The following is an 18,468-nucleotide window of genomic DNA, read 5'->3' as shown; positions in this document are numbered from 1 at the left end:
TATTCCTCTCTCACTGGCTCCTTTCCCTGTTTATAATGCATTATTAAAGGCAACTAAAAAGCAGAGGAACTGAATTGTTTTTTACAGGACATTATCTTTGTACAGAAATTATGGGTAGAGAGTTGGAAACCCTCCATACCCCATCTCCACCTACAGTCAAGGTGCTGGCATTCCACTTGGGGTGGGTGACTGAAAGCTTCGCTCCTCCCAGATGCTCCATCTTGACTGAAATAACACACAAAGGGAATGATAGAAGCCAATTCTCCCACTTTAAGCCTGCTTCCTCTGCTCCTCTAGTTATAATCTTTCCTGATGTTTTACCTCATTCTTCAGATGTTTTCAGTCATCTGTATTTCTCCAGTTCACTCTGTTTCTGCATAAATTAGCCAGATTTGATTGCTTTAGCTAGCACTCACAGAACTCACATCTTTGGAATTCTTATAAAATTCATGGCACTGTGCGTGATGTTGGCTCATTTAATCCTCATAATAAATCATCCTTCAATTCATAATTATCTTGAGGCACCAGATGTAACTCTCTCAAAATCATGTAACTAACAAGTGGTTAAACCTGTATAAGCCCATCATTCTTTTTCTTTTTAATGAGAGATGAGAGACAGAGAGAGACAGAGAAACAGACAGGGACAGACAAGCAGGAAGGGAGAGAGATGAGAAGCATCAATTCTTCTTTGCAGCACCTTAGTTATTCATTGATTGCTTTCTCATATGTGCCTTGACTGGGGGGGGGGGGGCTACAGCAGACTGAGTGACCCCTTGCTCAAGCCAGTGATCTTGGGCTCAAGCTAGTGCCCATGAGGTCATATCTATGATCCCACGCTCAAGCCAGCGACCCTATGCTCAAGCTGGTATTCCCGCACTCAAGCTGGTGATCCCACGTTCAAGCCAGTGACTTTGGGGTTTCGAACCTGGGTCTTCAGCATCTCAGGCCAACGCTTTACTGACTGTGCCACTGGCTGGTCAGGCACAAGACTGTCATTCTTTATCCACAATTCTGAAATGCACACAGCTCTACAAACTTCTAACAAAAACTGAATTAATGTGGTTACTTACAGTCTTTATATTAGTTGCTGTAAAATTCAAGTTGATCTGAAAAAAAAAATTCTATGCTCCTCCTCACTTTAAAGCAGGGGTCCCCAAACTTTTTACACAGGGGGCCAGTTCACTGTCCCTCAGACCGTTGGAGGGCCGGACTATAAGAAAAACTATGAACAAATCCCTATGCACACTGCACATATCTTATTTTAAAGTAAAAAAATAAAATGGGAACAAATACAATATTTAAAATGAAGAACAAGTAAATTTAAATCAACAAACTGACCAGTATTTCAATGGGAACTATGGGCCTGCTTTTGGCTAATGAGATGGTCAATGTGCTCCTCTCACTGACCACCAATGAAAGAGGTGCCCCTTCCGGAAGTGCGGCTGCGTCCGGATAAATGGCCTCAGGGGGCCGCATGTGGCCTGCGGGCCCTAGTTTGGGGACCCCTGCTTTAAAGGGCTGGAAGGCTTCACCTTTTAGTGATGTCTATTGATCCATATGATTATCACCTTTTGATGGCTCCTTTTAATGAGTACTAGTAGCTTCCTATGTTTGGAGGTAGTTGGGGACAATCTCTCTCATACAAACTTGCAAATCTTGAGTAAAATCATGGCAAATGTATAAACATTTCATAATTTATTTTTTTAAGTGAGAGGAGGAGAGATAGACTCCTGCAAGTTCCCCGATCAGGAACCAGGCTGCAATGCCTGACTTGAGCAAGCTATTTTTAGCACCTGACACTAATGTGCTCAGACCAACGGAACCATCCTCAGCACCCAAGGCCTACGCTCAAACCAGTTGAGCCACTGACTGCAGGAAGGGAAGAGGGATAAAAGGGGAAGCGTGAGGGGGAGTGAAGCAGATAGACATTTCTCTTGTGTGCACTGACTGAGAATCAAACCCGGGATGTTCATACACCAAGCCAATATTCTACCCACTAAGCCAACCTGCCAGGGCCAAAGGTATATAAATATTTTTAGATTTTATTTATTGATTTTAGAGAGATGGTAGATAGCGAGAGAGAAAGACAGTGGGTAGAGCAGAAAGCATCAACTCATAGCTGTTGCTTCTCGTATGTGCCTTGACTGAGCAAGCTCAGGGTTTCAAACCAGCAACCTCAGCATTTCGGGTTGATGCTTAGCTAAATTTTAAAAATTATACTTTCTGCTCTTTTTTTCCTAGAGAAACTCTCCCTATTTGTCCTTGGTCGCTCCAAAGAGCACTGACATGACAGTTGCCTCTGCACTGGATACAAATGAATTCTGAATTCAGATGTGAAGACCACCTGGGCTAGATGAATCCTATTATTGGTCCACAGTCTCATCTAAAATTCTAAAGTAAAAAAAAAAAAATCACTGAAAATTAAAATTATTTTTACAACTTCTTTGGCAGAAAAAAGTCTGCTGTTGAGGGTTCTTCAATTTCATTTATCCACTAAGTGTGAATACTCATATGTTTTATGCCAGGTTTTTAATTTTAGTTTATAGGGTGCTGTAGGAAACCTCTGGATTATTAATTAATATGTGGAATATGCATTATATTCTCTTTCTACTTGCCCTCCAATTTAGAAGAATGAATTAAGATACTGTAATTTGTTCACATAAGAGCAAAAGGCCTACCTAACCCTTATAGCAGGGGTCTCCAAACTACGGCCCCGCGGGCCACATCTGGCCCCCTGAGGCCATTTATCCAGCCCCCCGCCGCACTTCTGGAAGGGGCACCTCTTTCATTGGTGGTCAGTGAGAGGAGCATAGTTCCCATTGAAATACTGGTCAGTTTGTTGATTTAAATTTACTTGTTCTTTATTTTAAATATTGTATTTGTTCCTGTTTTGTTTTTTTACTTTAAAATAAGATATGTGCAGTGTGCACAGGGATTTGTTCATAGTTTCTTTTATAGTCCGGCCCTCCAATGGTCTGAGGGACAGTGAACTGGCCCCCTGTATAAAAAGTTTGGGGACCCCTGCCTTATAGTATTAGTAATATACTAACTGCTAGCCTTTCTACGGTGAAGTTTCAGTTCATGTACTAGAAATACCACCTAACCACACCTGCTATGTATATGAAACATAATTTGCATAGAAATGATCATTATAAAAACACAATAACAATGTAAACCCTGAAGTGTTAAGAAATGTCAACTATCTGATATGAAATTATTTTAACATTGATTAAACCTGCTCATATTTTTTAATGGAAACGTTTAAATGATGTTTTGGAAATACTAAACATCATTTAAATTTTACTTGAAAACCTACAGGAGTGTGATTTCAACAATCAAAAAGACCTTACAAAGAAGCCCCCCTCCTTTTTTGTCCTAATGATCAGTGGTATCACTTAGTGCCATTATACATAAACACAAATCCAAGCCTGAGTGTCAGTCATTGGTTATGAGGTGGTTATCCTCATGACCTGGAAAAATATATGCCCATCATATATATAAATATATACATATGTGTGTGCATATGATATATATATATATTATTGAAACAAAACCAATCATAAAACAAAAATTATTAAGTTGCATAGAATCCATAGATCCCCAAGAATGTCTGGGGTTTTAAGGCCTATGAATCCTACTTTAAAAAATATAAGATGGCCCTGGCCGGTTGGCTCAGCGGTAGAGCGTCGGCCTGGTGTGCGGGGGACCCAGGTTCGATTCCCGGCCAGGGCACACAGGAGAGTCGCCCATCTGCTTCTCCACCCCTCCCCCTCTCCTTCCTCTCTGTCTCTCTCTTCCCCTTCCGCAGCCAAGGCTCCATTGGAGCAAAGATGGCCCGGGCGCTGGGGATGGCTCCTTGGCCTCTGCCCCAGGCACTAGAGTGGCTCTGGTCGCGACAGAGTGACGCCCCCTGGTGGGCAGAGCGTCGCCCCTGGTGGGCGTGCCGGGTGGATCCCGGTCGGGCGCATGCGGGAGTCTGTCTGACTGTCTCTCCCGTCTCCAGCTTCAGAAAAGAAAAAATATATATATAATAAGGCCTTGGCCAGTGGCTCAATGGATAGAGCATCAGTCCGGCATATGGACCTTCTGGGTTTGATTCCCTGTCAGGGCACACAAGAGAAGCAACCATCTGCTTCTCTCTCCCATCTCTCCTGCAGCCAGAGGCTTGATTGGTTTGAGCATCAGCCCTGATAGTGCTCGGTTGGCCTAAGCATTGGCCTCAGGTGCTAAGAATATCTCAGCAATTCAGCATTGGCTCCAGATGGGGTTGCCGGGTGGATCCCAGTCACGGCACACACAGAAGTCTGCCTCACTATCTCCCCTCCTCTCAAGTTAAAAAAAAACAACAAAACAAAAACAGAAAAACAAGACAAGTACCTGACCAGTCAGTGGTACAGTTGATAGAGTGTCGGCCTGGGATGCTGAGGACTCAGATTTCAAACCTCGAGGTTGTTGGCTTGAGAGCAGGCTCACCAGCTTGACCATGGGGTCACTGGCTTGAGCGTGGGATCATAGACATGACCTCATGGTTGCTGGCTTGAGCCCAAGGTCGCTGGCTTGGCGGAACACCTGGTCAAAGCACGTATGAGAAAGCAATCAATGAACAACTAAGGTGCCACAATTATGATTTGATGTTTCTCACCTCTCTCCCTTCCTGTCTGTGGATCTGTCTGTCTCTCTCCCTAAAACAAACAAAAAACAGGAGACAAGCATATAAACTTATTCAGTCTACCAAAAGCTTTCCTGCCTTCAAGTTGTTCTTTGTACTATGATATGAAATGTAAATATCCTTGGCATCTGATGGAGTCTTGTCATAAAGGGCAATAGTTTCTTCTGACAGCAAAATAAATTACCAAATTTAAATTTCTTAAGATGAGAACTAAATTAAAAAATGAAAATAACTTTTTTAAGTGAGAGGAGAGGTGGTAGAAAGACAGACTCCCACATGAGCCCTGACTGGGATCCACCAGGCAACTCCCCCATCTGGGGCTGATTCTTGAATCAGCCAAGCTATCCTCAGTACCTGGATCCAATGCTCAAACCAGTCGAGGCACTGGCTGGAGAAGGGGAGAGAGAGAGAGAGAAGGAGGGGGGCAGGGAGGAAGAGAAGCAAATGGCTGCTTCTCATGTGTGCCTGACCAGGGATTGAAACTGGGATATCTGTACACCAGGCTGATGCTCTATCCACTGAGATAGCCAGCCAGGGCCATAATGGATACTTTCTACTGTAGAATGTTATGCCCAATATTATGCCAAATGGTGTGTATGTGCACGTTCAGGGATGGGGAGAGGATATCTAGCTTGGTAGTAAGTTGTACTTCAAAGACAAAATAAACATTGTAGGTGTTTTTACCCTCAATAAGTACGATGAAAATATAGATGAAGAAAGCTTGCTCTAGACTCATCTGTGGTGACGCAGTGGCTAAAGCATTGACCTGGAACACTGAGGTTCCTGGGTCAAAACCTTGGGCTTGACTGGTCAAGGAACATATAGGAAGCAACTCCTATGCATTGATGCTTCCAGCTTCTCCCCTACCTCTTTCTCTCTCTCTCTCTCCTATCTCTAAAATTCAATAAATAAAATCTTTGAAAAAAAAGTTTGCTCTGTTATAGAGAAGCCTGGAAAAGTTTAACTTTGTCCTAGGTCATCTGCAAAGCTGGACCGACTAGGACTAAAGTAAGATTCTAGGACCAAACATCCTTAGGTTCAGCATTTGGTTCAGGACTCTGGCACGATTCCCATATTTCCCATGGTTATCCAGCCAAAAAGCTGTAAAAAGAGTTGGACATATTCTAGGGATGGGTTGGAGAGTACAGGGTTTTTGTTTTGTGGCTTTATCTTCCATTATATTAGACTTCTGTCTGTTAGGGTACATTAAATAATAGCATAAAGTTTACTTGTTTTTAAAAAATACAAGTCTTCAATCGTAGAAGATTTGCAAATAAAAATGAAGTTGATCTGAAACACTACATTTAATATATAATATTGCTGTAATATGTGGGCTTTTAATGTAAAAGTCAGTTTGTAAATTATTTCTATTTTCTAATTTCCAATGTAACAACAATCGGTTGGATATGTGTGATTACATATATGTAGAAATAGATATAAATGCATATAATATTTAATTGACCAGCGATCATATTGACAATTGTTGTAACAATATAGAAAAAACATACAAGTTGTTGAATTCTGTCCTGTTCTCAATTATTTGTTTGTTTGGTTCTATAACTATCTACCTATAATTGCATTTCCCCCCAAGACTTAAAGGAATAAAGAAAACCACTTCCAAAGTTTACCTGGCTAATTCTCGGTAGATTCCAGAAGATCTGACTGTATTCTTGACTCAAGGGGCATCTGAATACTAATACTAAAGCCTTTTCTTTTTGAATGTGGGGCAACTAAAATCTGTGAACACGTCCCACTGGTACAGGATTAACTGAAAGCTGCCTTCACTTATTGTCAATTTGAATATGACTATGATGAAGAGAGCCCATTTTCTTTCAGTGATTTTAAATTCTCTCTAGAGATTGTTTCTCTTTTCAGTGGGAGACTTAATAGTTATGTATATTATGAGAAAAATAAAAATGAATGAAATCCTGACTAAATGTCTAGTGCCATCTATTGGTAGTCAAGTGTACATTGATTCTTGGTTACTGATACATCCATTAAAGAAGTAGCAGTGATTTTGATAATTCCTTTTTTCTATTCATATGTACATATGCATGCTTTATAATGACTATATTTAAATATGATGATGACAATCATAATTACTGAATTTTTCTAAATTACATTTTATATTATTCAGTTCACAATTCCTTTAAAGCAACACATGTAGTGACAGACTAATTTTCAAAAGTAAAACAAAAAAGGGAGAAAGATTCTATAGTACAAGGAAGAAACAACAACATGACATTTTCACATTTTGTTTCGGTTTAAGTATCTTGAAATACATATGGTCACTCACAACACAAAGTACCCTGATTATGTACTCACTGTGTTTTGAAACAGCCTTTGAATTTTCCCTGACTTTTAAGAGTTTGAAATAATATTTATATAAATCAATTCCTTATCTGTTGAGAATAGATGGCCACTCTGGTGAAATAACTGGATTTTCACGTGCAGAAAAATAAAGTTGAACTCCGCTTAACACTGTAACAACAATAATTAACTCAAAATGGATTGAACACGTAAGCAAAATGTGGTATGTACATACAATAGGAGAATATTCATCCCTTATAAGGAAATTCTGACACATGCTACAGCATGGATAAACCTGAGGGCATTATGGTAAGTGAAATAAGGCAATTGCAAAAAGACAAATATTCTGCTTTTAGAAGGCAGCCAAATTCATGGACTGAAATTAGAATGATAGTTGCCAGAGGCTGGGGAAGGGAGAATTGGGGTGTTGTTTAATTACTTTAGCACAAGGGTCCCCAAACTGCAGCCCAGCCGCATGTGGTCCCCTGAGGCCACTTATCTGGCCCCTGCCGCACTTCCGGAAGGGGCACCTCTTTCATTGGTGGTCAGTGACAGGAGCATAGTTCCTATTGAAATACTGGTCAGTTTGTTGATTTAAATTTACTTGTTCTTTATTTTAAATATTGTATTTTTTCTTGTTTTGTTTTTTTACTTTAAAATAAGATATGTGCAGTGTGCACAGGGATTTGTTCATAGTTTTTTTTATAGTCCGGCCCTCCAATGGTCTGAGGGACAGTGAACTGGCCCCTGTGTAAAAAGTTTGGGGACTCCTGCTTTAGCATTTCAGTTTTGCAAGATGAAAAGTGCTAGATATTAGTTGCATGACAATGTCAATATACTTAACCCTCCTGAACTATTTAATACTAGTGAACACTTAAACATCGGTAAAATGGTAAGTTTTATGTTATGTGCATTTTACTTTTAAAAATATAAGTAAAATTCAAAGAAGTGGATCAAATATAAAAGCCAGAATTATAAAATTCATAAAAGAAAACATGTAAATCTTCGTAATCTTGAATTGGGCAATTTTTTCTTAGATATGACATCAAAAGCACAAGTAACCAATGAAAAAACAGACAAAATGGACTTCTTCAAAATTAAAAACATTTATGCTTCCAAGGACTCCATTAAGAGAGTAAAAAGACAACTAGGGAAAAAACATTTGCAAATGATAGATCTGATAAGGCACTTGTACTAGAATTTAAAAAAAGAAATTCTTACAGCTCAATAATAAAAAAGAGAATTTAATTTCAAAATGGGCTTAAGAGTCTGAATAAACATTTTTCCAAGAAAGATATACAAATTACCAATAAGCACCTGAAAAAAATGCCATTAGGGAAACGCAAATCAAAACAACAGTGAGATATCCTTCATACTCATTAGGATAGCTGTGATAAAAAAAAAAAGGTTGGTAAGCCCTGGCCGGTTCGCTCAGTGGTAGAGCGTTGGCCTGGCGTGCAGGAGTCCCGGGTTCGATTCCCAGCCAGGACACACAGGAGAAGCACCCATCTGCTTCTCCACCCCTCCCCCTTTACTTCTTTTCTGTCTTTCTCTTCCCTTCCTGCAGCCAAGGCTCCATTGGAGCAAAGTTGGCCCAGGCGCTGAGGATGGCTCTGTGGCCTCTGCCTCAGGCGCTAGAATGGCTCTGGTTGCAACAGAGCAATGCCCCAGATGGGAAGAGCATCGCCCCCTGGTGGGCATGCTGGGTGGATCCCGGTCAGGCGCATGCGGGAGTCTGTCTGACTGCCTCCTCGTTTCCAACTTCAGAAAAATACAAAAAAAAAAAAAGGTTGGTAATAACAAGTATTGGTAACGATGCAAAGAAATGGAACCCACATATAATGCTGGTAGGATTTTTAACATAATGCAGCTAGTCTGATAGTTCTTCAAATGGTGAAACATAAAATTGCCATACAGTCTAGCAATTTCACCTCAATAAAATTGAAACTATGAGTCTGCACAAAAACGTGTATACAAATATTCATAGCAGCATTATTTATAATAGTTAAACAAGTAGATTCAACCCAAATGTCTATTGGCTGGTGAGTGGATAAACAAAACATGGTATAACTATCTAATGGAATATTATTCAGCCAGAGAAAGAAATAAAATACTGATACCTGCTACAACATGGATGAGTCTTGAAAATATCTTGCTACTAGAGAAGCCAGTCTTACAAGACCAGATAGAATATGATCTTATTTATATGAAATATCCAAAATTTGCAAAACTATAAAGGCAGAGTGTAGATTAGTGATTTCTTACGGTCATGGAGGTCTAAGGAAAAACGAGGAGTGACTGCTAAAGATGGGGATGGGGGTGATGAAAACATTTTAAAATTGATTGTAGTTATGGTTGTACATGTCTGTGAATATAGTACTAAAAGCCATAGAATTCTACATTTGAAAAGTGTGATTGTATGGTATGTTAGTAAAAAAAAAAAAAGAGTGGATGAATAAATACTAGATTTACCATTATTAACTTGTGACAATGATTAAAATAAAGGTTTAGGATGGGTCAAACTAGAAAGAGAAATGCATACCCTAAATGGCATTCAAGTATATAAAATGATTAGAGTTCAGATTTCATGAATGTGAGATTGCTAGTGTTTTATAGTTTGAACATTTATTTTATCTCAGTAAATAATTTCCATTAAAATAAAAAATAGACATTATTTTTTAAATTCTTTATCTCCCATATTCATTTTTTACAATAAGCAAGTGAATGTGAGTGAATAAGTGTCTTAAATCTAAAACTGTCTCCCAGCTATAATCGCTGTCCCTTTTCCTTGGATTGTCTTTTATATATGTTAATTTCCTAAATACACAAGCTGTTATTTTCATTCAGAATGTGAAAAATACCCCTAGGTAAACTTATTTTAAAAGTGATGTTTTCACAGCCTTCTTCTGCATTAGAAGCTTAAAATAATCCTAAGGCAAGAAGGCTTCACCAAGCCTAGGTTTTAAGAACCCACCAGGTGAGAATTTCCTCATTGCTCGATAAGAATGCTATTCACGGAAGTGACTTTAACCACAGCCCCAGGGGATTTTTGTGCATAATACAAACTGGAGGGTTAGAAATATTCCACCTCCATACTTCATTAAAGAGGTAGGAGTTTTGAAATCTCATTGCCATATGGAGAATTATAGAATCTCAGAATGTGAAAACTGAGAGGCACCCAAAATCATCTTACGCAACTTTTACATTTTATGGAAGAAGAAACAAGATGATTAGTCTAAAGTCATACAGCTAATTCGGAGCTCAATTGGGGCAGAATTGGGTTGAATGGGCACCACTGAAATACATGCTACATCCAACAACCGTTAGGTGGAACCTTGAATCTTAATTCTAAACATAAGTAGAATGATCCAGAGAAAAAAGGAGTGAAACAATATATGAGAAAGGGGTCACTGCAGAGATAATTTTTAAACATTTTCTTTGCTACAGCTCTTCTATATTAACATAAATTTAAAGTTCAATATTTAGTCTCTAGGAAAATTTCATGTTCTTTTAAAATTTCATGTTCTTTTATAATATGCATGTATATAAGTAAGCTTACTTATTTCTGTATCTGTAAAGTTGACTATATCCCCTTTACTTGTTGGATGCTTGCAGCTCCCTATTAAAAATTTTCTATAGTAAATGTTAAGATTTTTAAACAAAACAATTTCACAAGATAGTTCTCTCTCTCTTTCTCTCCTGCTCCCCCCTTCCTTCTTCTGGTTCTGGAAATTAGCCAGCCAGATTATTTATGGCTCTTGGTTCACAACACACCTTAATAATAAACAGGAGCAGTTTCCTTTTGTTTTCAAATTTCAACAGTACAGTAGTTAAAAATTGGCTCCCTTCAGAAAACTCTTTCTCCAAGTCTAATGTGCTATGCCATGTGTATACATGATTAACCAGTACAATACGTACAGCAAAGAAACCAGGTGAGAGATTTATTGATTCTGGCTGAAACAAATTGAAAAGTAACCTTGAACACTTTGTGAAGTCCATAATGAGTTCCACAAATCAACTTTGGAGCCAGTTTAGCATGTCCATTTAGTTGAGGCAAAGAGCCTGTGTTTGATCTAACTTAAAGTATTTCTAGTGTAAGAAGTAGGTCAAAATGATGACATTCTATAATTCAAAGGCTTTTTTTTTAACCAAAAGAAAATGCATTTATTTCAAATAGATGATTTTGGTAAAAGATGATACAGTATTTTGTTAGCTATTTGGGGAAGGTACCTTTACTGACAAATACTTCTTGACAGATTTGTGGGATAAACATATGTCCATATTTCAGAGCTGATTCCAAGTAAAATTCAATAACTTGGCTCTTCTAGAAAATTTCTGTTGTGTCAAAACTTTACTTGGGATTATGAAGTAGACCATAGAATTATTTGGTATAGTTGATATTATCAAACAGATAATATCTATTCTACTGATATTCACTCCATTTGAGTTAAATATGTTATCTAACAGTATTAAGAGACTATGTCTTCAGAAATTAAGTGTGAGATAGACTTGAGTTGGGGGTTAGGTGTACATAATATGGTGTACAGAGACGTACTATAGAGTTGGTTACCTGAAACCTGTATAATTATGTTAACCAGTATCACCCCAATAAATTCAATAAAAAATTTTAAAAAGAAGTGTAAGCTTTTTTAAAATATGAATAATCAGAACAGTATAGAGAACAATAATTATTAAACCCTCTTTCAGCAATTAACTTTCTGAAATTAGAAATTGAGAGACTGTATATAGCACATATAATTAGAATAGTGGAAACACAATTACAAACTCATTTTTTTTGTTGTTGGTTTGTTTTATTTAGGAACTGTAAAAGAAATGTGTCTTTCTTTGTACCTTAAAAATGTTTTCTGTTTGTATTAAGAATTATCTGGTTCTATGGAAGTAAAGAACTCTATTTTTATGAGAAGATCAAAAGTAGGTTAAGGTGACTAAAAGGTAAATAATCCATTTGGCTTTCCAGAAATCTAATTCCTTCATAAATTTGCAGCCCCCTCCACCACTTTTTTTCCTGACCAAAAATAAAAAATGACTAGTATCTCTGAAGTGTGGGGTAATAAAAGAATCAAAAATGAGTAAAAAAAATTTTTTTCCCGACTACAATATACTATTTGTTTTGGTAGGAAAAAGCCCCAGAATTCAAAACTGAATAGTAAGCCCCTGGGTCTATTGCTTACCAGTAGAATTCATTTTCTCTTCCAACAAAGGTTTTCAAACAGAAAACTTGCCACAATAAATTTTAGAAAAATAGTTCTTTTTAAAGCAGGAAGAACAAATAAGATGTTTAAACGTCAGCTAATAAAATCATTTGCCAACCCTTGGAGTGGTGGAGTGGTGCTGACATTATCCACACCCCAGATGCCTCGCTTTATAATGAAGCAACAATGTTCTTGCCCCCAGGTAGAATTCTCTAGCAATTTGCTAAGATGACCAGCTTTTTTACAATGAAAAGGAGGACAAAAATAAATTGAAGAAAACAATATTGTAAATAAAAAAAATTTATTCACTGCAACAATACACTATAATATGATAAATGCATAATAAAAACATTTGTAATATTTTATATTGTAATTATGCTTACATGCCTATTAATTTTTAATAATAATTGTAAGAAAAAAGTACTCATTTAGATACAAATATGTCACATCACACGCAATGGACCGACTCTGCATTGATCGAATACGGACATTTACAGATTAGTTGTCCAATATCAAAAAGAAGGACACTTTTCCAGGGAGGATGGAACTTACAAAAGAAGGACTGTCCTTCCTAAAGGAGGATGATTGGTCACCTTAAATTTGCATGCAATGGCATGTTGCCACAGTCTCTCGAGCTTAAGTCTGAAAACATTCTGGTTAGTACAGAGTTCAATTTGTAGAGAAATAACAATTCTCTTTGTAATTTTGGGCCCTCAGACACCTAAGGAAAGCAGTTTCACACAGAACATGGTGACATACCTTTTAAACTATCTGTAAAGTTATCTCTATTCATATGTAAAAAGATGAAATATTCATTACTGATAATAATTTTCTCCTACCTAACTATTTTAAAAGCTCACTTAAGCCCCATCTAACCTGTGGTGGTGCAGTAGATAAAGCATTGACCTGGAACACTAAGTTTGTGGGTTCAAAACCCTGGGCTTGCCTGGTCAAGGCACATATGGGAGTTGATGCTTCCTGCTTCTCCCTCCTTCTCTCTCTCTCTCTCTCTCACTCTCTCTCTCTCTCTCCCTCTGCCTCTTTAAAATGAATAACAATTTTTTTTTAAAAAAAAAAGCTCACTTAAGCCCCAACCTTACTTATATTACTATACATTAAGCAAAAATTTTCTGAAATATCTCATCCCAAAATGAATAAATGAGAGAATACCTATTAAAAACACACTAACCAACAATTAGAAAAACAAAGTAGTACTGTATTGTATGTTAAAATTTTCTTCCCATTTCGACAATTACCAAATGTAATTTTTAGTTTGATTGAGAAAAACTTACCTTTTCTTTATTTTAAAGTTCATCAGTATTCCTGCTACAAATCTTAATTGCCATTTAATCTTAGTAAGACTGAGGGAGAGGGTGAAAATTCATTTTATTCATCCCAGACAGGAAGGTGGGAAGAGAGGAACTATCTCATTTAGAATTCTAAAGTAACTTTGCATAATGCTTTAAACAAAAGTTCTTTCAAAAGTATCCAAAAATTCAAGTTGAAAGTAAAACATAAAATAGTAGATAAATTTAAAGTCAAACTTGCAGGTGTTTAAATTATTCTATGACTAATCATAAATCAATTAGTTTATGTGTTGAGACATTCTTTTCTTAACTACTCTGGAGAGAAGATAATCCATATACTGCTAATGTGAAAGTGTGCCTGAGTGGGGCAGGGGAAGGAAGAGGAATAATATCCTGACTGGTGTTATGTGAAGTGACTGCATCTTCTGATTAGTTTTCAATTTCAAACAAACTTTTAATATCTGTGTCTTTTCTATATTGTCTCTGATTTCTAATTTTTTTAAATAACAGCTTGAGATTTCATTTGCATACGATATAATTCACCCACGTAAGTGTACAATTAAGTGGTTTTTAGTAAATTCAGAGTTGTGCATTCATCACTACAATCAAGTTTCCAACATCTTCATTACCCCCAAAGTAACCCCATACCTTTCAGCTATCACTCCACCCCTACGCCTCTAGACTCACCCACATCCCTAAGCAATCAGTAATTTGTATTCTGTCTAGAGGTTTACTTACCTATTCTCAACATTTGATATAAACAAAATCATATAGTTTGTGGTCCTTTGTGATTGGCTTTTTATTTACACTTAGCATAATGTATTTTCAATGTTTAATGTCTAACTAAAAAACCCTTCATTTGGAAATGATTTCAAACTTATTAAAGAGTTACTAAAATAAAAATTGCACAAAAATCTACATATCCCTTATCCAAATTCATCTATTGTTAATCAGATGTCTAAATGTTTTCTCTTTTTTTAAATGTTTTCAATGTCTTTGCTACTGCAGCAATAAAACATTTAAAAATTATATTTACGTAATAAATGATATGCTTTGCTTATAAATAATTTGGACTGCCATTTTGAATTTTCTTAAAATTCCTTGAAACCTGTGGGCTAATTCAGTGGTAGTATGCATTTGATATAGGCCAGTTGATTTTTATATGTGCCCAGCATTGCCTGAATGCTTAAGAGCAACTGAAATAAACTGAAATGAACACAGAGAAAACAGCATTTAAGACAGCTAAGAAGATGCCCAGTCCTTTTCCACCATCCTTATTAAGCATCTTACATTGTGTCCAAAAATGGTATAAAGTGGTGTAAAGTGGTATAAAGACAAATAGGAAAGGTCAATTGTAACAAAAATAACCAATTGCAATATACTGTGTCCTGAACTCTGTTAACAAAATTAAGAAAAATAGCTATTAGATGCATAAATAATTCTTTCTGGGAGGAATTCTTTCTGGGAATGGCTGAAAGAGATGTGTACCACAAGAAAGCTTTGCGTCATAATTTTTGGCATTTGGCAAAAGACATTGACGATGGCCCAGGCTAAGTCTGTTTTGTGAAATAAAGTGGTAAGATGATGTTAAGAAGATCTTTCCCACAAATAATCAGGGGCTAAGAACTTTTGTTTTTTGTTTTGTCAACCCTTAAGTCACTGATTCAATGCCAACAGGTATCCCCAACTTGGGGAGCAGTGAAGAAGGAAACTTTATTCAGTACAAAACTTCTCAAATGTGATACAGCATGGTTATGAGAACAGCACAGCTGTGAACAGCTTCATAATGTTAGTGTTGAATTACAATACAGCATAGCTATGGTAGAGCATGGCTGTTAGGTGGCCCTCGGGTGAGGTGGATCTCCTTATGGAAAACTCTTTCTTCTCTTTCTGCTCTGTCTGCTCAGAGCTGCTCTACTCTCTTTGAAGAGATGTTTTCAATGTTTAAGCTTCAGTTGGAGAGAGGCAATCTTCAGACTTAGGTGATAAGAGAAAGTGCACTACACCAGCCAGAAGGGAGATGATTTACATAGAGAAAAGTTGTTACCCCATGTACCTGACTGATGTATCCTCATGCAAATGAGGACTCCAAACCCTCATAGTTTGATTGGCTCAAAAAGCACTGTCCTGATTAGTCAGAATGGAGTTGCTCTGATTGGCCAGTGAAGATGCAGTGAGGGGGGGATATAGCTGCACAGATCTGATTGGCTGGGGAAAGTTTCAGTCTTAACTGGTTGAAATATAGTTCTAGGAACTTCTTTATAAGGGCTGGCACAGATAGCAGCAGCATACAGCAGACAGGTAGTTCAGTGCATGTTTCTCTTGAAGGATGGTTTGCCTGAGAGGCCCCTGTTGAGAAACACCTGCTAGGCTTTACTTTTAATTGGAGCCCAGTTAGCCATGAGGAGCCCTTCTTGGTATGTGTTTCTTTTCTCAGGGTCATAGCTTTTTAGGAATAACAGCATTAGGGTTACCTTAAAGTGGCATACATTACAGTTTTCCTCTATGTGGCAACAATTCTATTGTACATCAAGAATTTAGTGCTTTTAATATGTTAAAGCAATGTTTTCTAAGACCACTAAAATGCTAGTAATACAGATCCCCAGGCCCTTTCCAGATTGAAGAGAATCTCTGTTGGGAGGAGTCTGGGAAATTGGAGCATGCTCTCCTAGGAGGTTATGATAATAAGCTAAATTTAGGATACTGTGTTACCATATTTGTTATACAAGCTTAGTCTGTGAACATAGAAAATATCACTGCAAAAATATTGAATGAAAAGCACATTGTCCTAAGTTCAAGCCAGGCTAGAATAGCCATAGTAATGTAAGAAAACTGGAGTCCTCAAGCACTGAAGTAATAATACAGTGGCTAATGGGATGATGGTAGAATCAGCCTTTTTGCATGAATGAAGCCATGTTAACAGTGTGGAACAGTACAAAAAGCATAAATTGTGGAGTTAAGGAATTCAATTATTCCTAGGTTTGTGACTCCAGTGAGTCATTTCATGTTTCATTTTCCTCTTGTGGAAAAAAGAAAAAAAAAAAAAACAGTAAAAACATGTGGCTAGCAGGATTACTTTGAAGATTAAATTGAAATATCTACATAAAAATAATTTGCAAAGTACTGTATATACATTAATTATAGATTTTGCAAAACTACAAATCACTTCTACTTTGCAAATTCATGTCTTTAAAAAGTGATGCCAAGGTTTTTTAAACAAACTAACATATCACTTTAAATGTACTGTGCATATATATACTGAAAATAAATCTAAAAAAGAAATCATTTTTCTCCTTTGTGTATTATTCCATGTTGTAGCCATTTGACAGCATCACAATTTTAGATCTCCTTACAGAAAGTTCTTGCTTTAAAAGGCTTTAAAGACATTTTCTTTTGCCCGATTTAGAGAAAACCTACAGATATGTGAAATAGTAAAATAAGATAATTTAAAGATCATTTGAATAATTTGAATAAGATCATTTAAAGTCAAGAAAGCTATTTATAAAAAATTTAAAACTGAGGTAATAACTAGACAGTTTAAGCATCTTTGAGAATATATAGAGTTGTGATTTAGAATGGAAGGAACTGTGGGTAAACAGTTTAAATATATGCCTCAAAAATACAATTTCTCATCAATTAACAATATAAAAACTTCTGTCTGAAGAAAGGCCTTAGTATGGTAATAATACTGTATATAATACCAAAAAATCAATATTTTATTATATGGAAATACTTCCCATATATAGAAACTTGCACCCATAACTTTGTTGATGATCATGAAAACAAAAGGAAGATGGGAATTAAAGTCAGAATTCCAAGTTATGTACAAAATTAGAAATTAGAATGAGTCGGGAAATGGTGTGAAGAGTTTGGCCACAAAGCCTGATCTCATTAGAAGACAAAAGGCACCTGGGATGAGCCTATACCTTCTACAGAAGCAGCACGCTGAAGTGTAGCTGTTGTCATAGCTCTAAGTGCTTTTAGGTAAAGGACCTACACCCTTTAAGTTTTGGCTTCTGGTAGCAGGGTGCCCAAAATGACTATTAGCAACTTCATTTGTTTCTTCTTCATTGGCAAAACAGTGTATCTATAATGTGTAAGAGTAGCTATGGTTAATAATATTGGTTTAAATTTTTGATAGCAAAAGAAAGAATTCAAATCCATGACTTAAAAGTAGATTATTGGAAAATAACATTAATCTAAAAAAGACCAATTCCCCCTTTCCTTTTTTTTCACCAAGGTGGTTTTCCAATCCTTCTATACCTACATCAGATCCCAGCAGAGGAGCTGAATGCTTTCCCATCTCCACTCTCTACAGGGAGGCTGGCAGGGTCTGCTTGTCCCTCAAATAACCTCGTTGTTCAATAGTAAATACTGTCAATAAGTGGCTTCTTGTTGACCGAGTGCTTGTTAATGATTTATAATCAATTTGATATCTCCTTTACAGAAAATAAAATGCAATAAGGACTAGGAACCTAAAATATTAAAATGAAAAGAGGGCTGATGTTTTAGGACCCATCTTTCTGCCAGGTTGTGTGTACTCTGTAGGGTGGGACTGCCTCCTTTCTGTGCCCGGGCTGCAGAGGAAGGGGGAGAAACTGCAAGTAAATAGGTTGGAACTTTGGTAGCAATTTGACAGTAATTCGATGTCTGCTGAACCTTATCATAAAAGATGAAAGCTTGATTTTTCACAAAATACAAAACAAAAATGTTATTTTTTTTTAGTGAGTTAGGTCTTTTTTGTATGTGTATTTTAAAGTTTCAATGTGTGACAGATTAGAAATAAAGGAAAAATCTGATTTTTCTCCACAGATAGTTTGAGAAGCCCTGCTTTAAAAAACATTTAATTTTTGTCAGCATTTCAACTTATCATTTAGGAGTCCTTTTCTCTTTAGAAATAGTAACGTGGGTATAGAGAGAGGGGGTAGGGAAGGGGAAGGGGCGCCTGTTCTCAGATCTCGCCGTGTTT

The 18,468-nt window shown here is 36.9% G+C and overlaps 1 long non-coding RNA gene across 1 annotated transcript in view; it reads right to left on the bottom strand.

Moving 5' to 3' along the window:
- The window catches only part of LOC136398023 (uncharacterized), a 38,425-nt gene that overhangs the window by 10,835 nt on the left and 9,122 nt on the right, over window positions 1-18,468 (bottom strand). The window contains exons 2-3 of the long non-coding RNA XR_010749966.1: window positions 6,995-7,150; window positions 4,378-4,569 (exon numbers count right to left, since the gene is read on the bottom strand). This is a non-coding gene — a long non-coding RNA (uncharacterized lncRNA). The remainder of the gene's footprint in view (window positions 1-4,377; window positions 4,570-6,994; window positions 7,151-18,468) is intronic.

The sequence above is a fragment of the Saccopteryx leptura genome, chromosome 3 (assembly GCF_036850995.1).
Source record: "Saccopteryx leptura isolate mSacLep1 chromosome 3, mSacLep1_pri_phased_curated, whole genome shotgun sequence".
NCBI classification, from domain to species: Eukaryota; Metazoa; Chordata; class Mammalia; order Chiroptera; family Emballonuridae; genus Saccopteryx; species Saccopteryx leptura.
This window is presented reverse-complemented; position numbering and strand designations above follow the sequence as displayed.